General features: G+C 40.7%; 1 pseudogene; it reads left to right on the top strand.

The window, feature by feature from the left end:
* Positions 1 to 449: 449 nt before the first annotated feature.
* Positions 450 to 2,410, top strand: LOC137980646 (uncharacterized; annotated as a pseudogene).
* The last annotated feature ends 4,019 nt before the right edge of the window (positions 2,411 to 6,429 follow it).

Below are 6,429 nucleotides of genomic sequence, written 5' to 3'. Positions count from 1 at the left end.
CAACAGAAATTTTTAACAATATGTCTAACTACCTGTTTTAATTTTAAAAGCCGCCTCCCTTTGTCTGTCATAAAGATATGATATGTTATTTAATGTAAGAAGGAAATGTAAGGACGAATCAAAACTATAAATGCTTATTAATAAATATTCTTCACTTTTCTGTACATTCTTTTCAAAGCGCCATTTCATCTTCACTTCTTCCGCATCAGTGATCGTGAGTGCCATGTTGGTGGACGAAAACAAAAGATCTCTCATTAGCTGCTTGTGTTCGTCCACCAGCAATTGTACATTGCAGCATTGTTATCTATGTCTCTAGAGATTGGTTGCAAATCACCTATTGTGCCATGAAAACTACCTCAAAAAGGTTTCTCGTCGTGTTTTAGGGTTAGGGTTAGGGTTAGGGTTAGACTGAGTGGGTTTGGAAGAATAACCAAATTTTGATCTAAGCCATGTATGATGTTGCCGAACGGAGGAAAAAGATGGAAAAGTGTTGGTAAAAGGACGGTAAAACCAAATATTTTATACTCACCAGTCCCTCGATAGCCAACAAATATGGTGAACAGGTTAAAAGGTTGTCTGTGGGTGGAAGGGTCAACGCGGGCGTCGTTGCATACGAGGATAAAGGCAGTTGTAGTCAGCAAAGTGGGAATAAAATAGCCTTCAGAGCTTCCAACCGATACAGCCTTATTTTTAACAAAACGGCGTACTTCGTCGTTCGTGAAGAGCTTGCTGTAAGGAAATTGTATACAATTCAATCGCCGCTGTAAATTCACCTATGTCTGTTCGTTTTGCTAACCCTAACCCCTAATTCTAAGTTAACCCTTATTTTTGTTAAGGCGGTTTCCATTTGTTGGCAACCTTAAACAAGACACTTTTTTGCTACACAGGAAAATCATCTGCGCTTCAGCACATAGCCCAAGATCCCCTTGAAGCCTCAGACCTAGCTTTAACTGTACTGAGCAAAACAACCTCGTCAGGTTTGGTCAAGCATCTGGCCCAGAACAAGAAAGCCATTCTCTTATTTCCGGAGGTGTTTGACGTACTTAACAAATTGATGAAGTCCGACGAGGAAAACGCCACTGGAGACGTCCAACTACTTTGCAAACTGTTCTCTAGTGAGCGCTGTTCGTATCACTACTCAACGGAAGACAGGAGAGTCATACCATCTAACACCGCTTTTAGCATCCTTGGCTCAACGCAATTGTTAAACGCCGCCAAACTCATCTCGAAGATGGACCATGGCCACGGTTTAATTGACAGAATTTTATTTGCCACTCCTCTAGCTTTCAGGCCTACCCTTTCAGAAATGGAGGCTGCTAAAAACGACCTATCAACCAAAGTCATCAGCGATTTTGAGGAAGTCTTCCAGGCTATTAAGAATATTTCCAACAATACAGTATACACTTTTGAAGATGATGCAATCTCCCTTTTACGAGAAACTATTGACCAGTTTGTCGCAGAGGTAAATGAAGCAAGTCAAGAGGGCAAAGTGCCTCCAAAATCCAAGACACCAGAACTTGTCCCCCACCTAGCTGCAGGCTTACATGTCTTTAATCACGTAATGGCCGAACTGCTCGCTGGCGTCCCTTCCACTGAACCTCCAACCAAAATAAGCAAGTCGACGCTGGAGAACGCCACAGCCTTTCTTCACCATCTTGAGGGTCAAAAGGGGATCTTAAGTGAGGTAAAACAACAGACGTTTATTTTCAAGGCAACAGATTACACTAATAAGTCACATTTTAACTACCATTTCTTAAATTCTTTTTCTATCGAGTGCATGTTTACTGCGTCGTTGTTTACAGTGAACCTATACATTTTATAGCAAAGTTTGTAACTTTTACTCCGCTGCATTGTGTTTCGAACTGAATTTATTATATTTGACCCCCTAACTAGATGATAATTAATTCCTTTAACCCTAGCGAATTTGTTTTAAAACACTATTTGAATCTCGACTTCGCTGTCCAACCCGTTTCTTACATGCTTTAATTCTTGTGTGATTCCCTCTCGTTCTCCTCTAGTTCCTTAAAGAAATCACCAATTCTGTTTGCGATAAAACAATCGAACAAACAACGAGCGATTCAGTTAAGGAGAGCATCCTTTTGTCACCTGGACCAGCCGTAACGTACAGAGCCTTTAAGCATGGAAAGAGAACCTCTCAAACAATCGCTGAGGCAGAGTATAAGCGGCCACAGAATCCTTGCAGGCGGATGGGTTTGGAAGAATAGTGCAATTCCGTGTTCCAAGGGCCAGAGCGACAAGCAAAGTCTATGTGAAGTCAAAACCCGACCCGTATCCAACCACAGCACCAGTAACATGTAATGAGTTTGACAGTGGTTTTGCTGAACCAATTCACAGAGACATTACCCAGCCAATGGTTTATTACCTGCAGTCGAATAATTTCCTTCAGTAATTTTAACCGGAAATGTTTTCATCATCTCCAGGTGTCTAACGTGTTTGAGAAGATTTTTAAGTCCCCATGCATGTAAGTTAAGTTATGACTGTCAAGTGTCCCTCGCCCTTTCGAATATTTTCCACGTTAGGTGCTTTACCAGTTTGATTACTTAGTTAATCAACGTTAATGACGTACCATGTAATTTCAATAAAATCACAATTGATGCCCAATGTTTGAAAACAGTGACAAGCATTGCTCTCTTTTGGGGTTGGCGTTCACGATAGCACTAATTGGGTACGGTTCTGTTAAGCCTTTTTTAAACGTTACTTCAATAGCTTAACCACGTTGTCATATCGAAGTCAAATATTTTTCATGTTAAAGCCAGCGACATACACAAGCGCTGATATCCTACCCCCGCGTCTCCCTTGATCTTGCGAGTAGCGTAAATGTTACCTCGCAAGTGCCAAATTTTCACGGGTTGTCGCATATCTCCCTCCCAACTGTGGTCATCAAAATTTGCATAAGAGCCATTGCAACAAAACTAATCAACAGCCACTTCGTTTAGCAATGAATCGAAACAAGGACACTCAACATGTCATACACCTCGTTCTTTAATCCACAAATCCTAAAAACGCCACTTAAAAACTGGCTGTTATTTTTAATTATTATTCAACTACTATGAGACTGCGGACCCCAGTGACAACCATTTTATTCTTTGGAGTTATAAAATTTTTAGTCATCGACCACGGGACTGTGGATCGCGGTGGCAGTGCATTTTACTTTTCATTCATCGACTCAACCTCTACCCCAGGGTCTCTCTTCTTCCTTTCCAAGGAAGGAAAGAAGAGAGACCCTGGGGACAATGTTGTCATCGACTGCGGGACTGCGGACCGCAGTGGCAGTTCATTTTAGCGGTTGCCCTTTGACAGTTTTCATTCAACGACTACGGGACTGCGGACTGTGGTGGCAGTTCATTATAGTGCTTTCCTTTTAACATTTTGCATTCAACGACTATGGGACTGCGGACCGCGGTGGCAGTTCACTTTAACATTTCACATTCAACGACTGCGGGACTGCGGACCGCGGACCGCGGTGGCAGTTCACTTTAACATTTTGCATTCAACGACTGTGGGACTGCGGACCGCGGTGGCAGTTCATTTCACTGCTTACTGTTTAGCACTTTTCTTTTCATTCATCAACTTCGGGATTGCGGACCGCGTTGGCAGCTTTTTTAAGTAGGACATTTGGTGAGCCGGGGTTCTGCAATTGCTCCAGATTTGGTTTGAGTGTTTTGCTTCGCTGTTTGTTTATGTAGAGGCTTATACTGAAACTTAAATTTTCAGCTGGTTGTACGATGCGATCAGTCAAGGACGCAATCGCTTATGGGTTGCGAAAAGCACAATACAAAGATGTTCGTGAACATAGAAGGAAAGTAATCGAGGGTTACTGCAGTGGAAAAGACGTATTTCTTTCGGCGCCAACAGGATGAGGAAAAAGCTTGACTTTTGAAGTTGCTCCCTATGTTTTCGACTATTTAGAGCACGGCAAAAGACCGGAAGTGTGTTCTGTCTGCTTAGTTGTTGTGCCACTGGTCACCCTTATGAAGGACCAAGTTACCTCTTTAGTTGCCCGAGGGATATCGGCTGCTTCAGTTGAAGCAGACTGCACTAGGGAACAAGTAAAAGAAATTTCGGAAGGAAAATACTCGCTGGTATTTGGAAGCCCCGAAGCTCTCTTAAATAGCCACCGAAGCATTTTTCATGGAAAACTCAGGAGAAACCTAAACGCTGTTTTTATTGATGAAAGTCACTGCATTGCAAAATGGTGAGCGATTGATTTGTTATTGTTTGCGATATACATTTGCAAGACTACAGAATACAAGGTCACCTGAAAATTTCCATATCAATTAAAATAACAAAAGCATCTATTGTGTTATGGCTCGTTCTAAGATGCGACGTTTATTTTTTAAAGATATCTGTTACCATAATCTCTTAACCAGAAGTCCAATAAGCTTATAATTAATCAGAATTAATATATTACATAATTTAGATCTTGTAGCAAATCCCTATTTCCTCAAAAACCAGGGTTACAATCATTATTTTAGTATAGTGATTTCTAGACTTTCTCATAGTCGTTTGCTCAGTTTTTCGAATAATACCGTAGTTATTCGGTTATAAGGCGCACGGTTTTTTCAAGAAAAATCTGTCTTTGGGTGGCTAGTTAGTGCTAAAATTGGGGTGCGTCTTATAGCCAAGTATTTTCGCGCACAAAATCTTAAGATCACAATTTGAGAAGAACTTCCAGATTAAACAACACGAGAAAAGGACACTAGTTGTCTATTAAAAAAGAATAGTGCTTTTGGAGACCTTTAGAACACTAAACGACTTCAAGAGAAAAGCAAACAAACGGAAATTTGCATACGTCCTTAAAAGCACATGCTCAGTAACGTCATACCCGTGACAACAATACAATCGTTCGAACCTTGTTTCAAATTCCAAGAATCGTGTTTGTCGCTTGCATGAAAAGTTTCTTCTCTGAACAAACAGTGTGGAGATAAAACATACCTTCTTCGTTCATCCAGGCTTTCTTGTGCACTGAAATTTGCATCCTTCGTGGTGTGTTGATATTCAGCTGTCGAACACGTTTGAATATGACTTTGAATATGACTTTCCCCGGGAGTTTTTGCGCTGTTTGCTTTCGCTTGAAGTCTGAAGTCTGAACTCTGACTATTTATTAAGTCGGAAGGTTCAAATAAACGTGTATGCGTTGTATGTTTAGCATTTCAGGTGTGAACTTTTAGCTTTTGTTTTTACGTGTATCATTAAATGCGTGCCTTTTTCACTTTGTTTACGTTAACAAAAAGAGTTTGCATGCCAATTGTGTAAGGATAATTGTTCTCAAATTCATCACATCCTTTTGATAACTCTCAATTTTTTGGTGCGTCTTATAACCGAGTACCAATAGATGATCGGACACGTTTATTTGCCATGTATCACAAGAAAACTCACAAACTGGTAAAAGAAATTATAGAAACCGAAATTTGCAAGGAAAATGGTACTGTTCCGGTTGTTTTCTGTACAATAGCTTTTGGTATGGGAGTTAATGTGAAAGGTGCTTATAACAGAATTCATTTGGGGCCATCGTCTTATCTTGATGATTATCTGCAAGAGTCTGGTAGAATTGGGCGATCATCGGACACTGTGTTATTAAGATTTAAAGGCTGCACACAGAGCAGAAATATAAGCAAGGGAATGAAAAAGTATCTTAAGAATAATGAAGAATGTCGGCGCAAACTGCTTCTCAAACTTTTCTGCTCAAGTCCTCAGAGTAATGATACCAAACACTCCTGTTGTGACGTATGTGCAAAATCGTGCCGTTGTGTTTGTACATGCAGCCTGGAACAGTGTATAATGCCCAGACTCCTGCTCTTTACGTGACTACCAATCACCAGTTGAAGCTCACATCAGATCATTAAATGACACTGAAGAAAGAGTACCAGACTCAGCAATCAGCAATAAAATGTCAAGACAAAGGAAGACCCATTTACTCTGTCAGCTAATGAATTACCGGGCAAATTTAGCACAGAATGTGCCGCATGAAAAATTACTAACAGGGCTAGATTTAGCCACTGGATACTCTAGAAAGCTCGTTGACAGCATTGTCAGCAAGATCCATGATGTACGCAGTGTACTATACCTAAAGGACAAGTTTGCTTTCTTCAGTGAAGTACATGCCACAGAGACTTGGCAAATAATATGCGAGGTACTGGCAATGTCAGAGTCTGACAGCGAATCTGAATTGAGCGGAGAGACTTATGTTCACTCTCAGGAATCAAAAGGGTCTGATACATGTAGCTCAAGTGAAGCCGAAAGTGACAGCAGTGATATGACGAGAAGAAGAACACGAAAACCTCAGGTATTCAGTAGTTCTGATGAATACAGCAGCTCCAGTCACTAAATGTTAGACTTTGTTGTCATTCTCAGAATAAACTGTACATTCCTACAATGAGTAGTCTTCAAATGAACACACTACAGTTG

The sequence above is a fragment of the Montipora foliosa genome, chromosome 12, assembly GCF_036669935.1.
Source record: "Montipora foliosa isolate CH-2021 chromosome 12, ASM3666993v2, whole genome shotgun sequence".
NCBI classification, from domain to species: domain Eukaryota; kingdom Metazoa; phylum Cnidaria; class Anthozoa; order Scleractinia; family Acroporidae; genus Montipora; species Montipora foliosa.
This window is presented reverse-complemented; position numbering and strand designations above follow the sequence as displayed.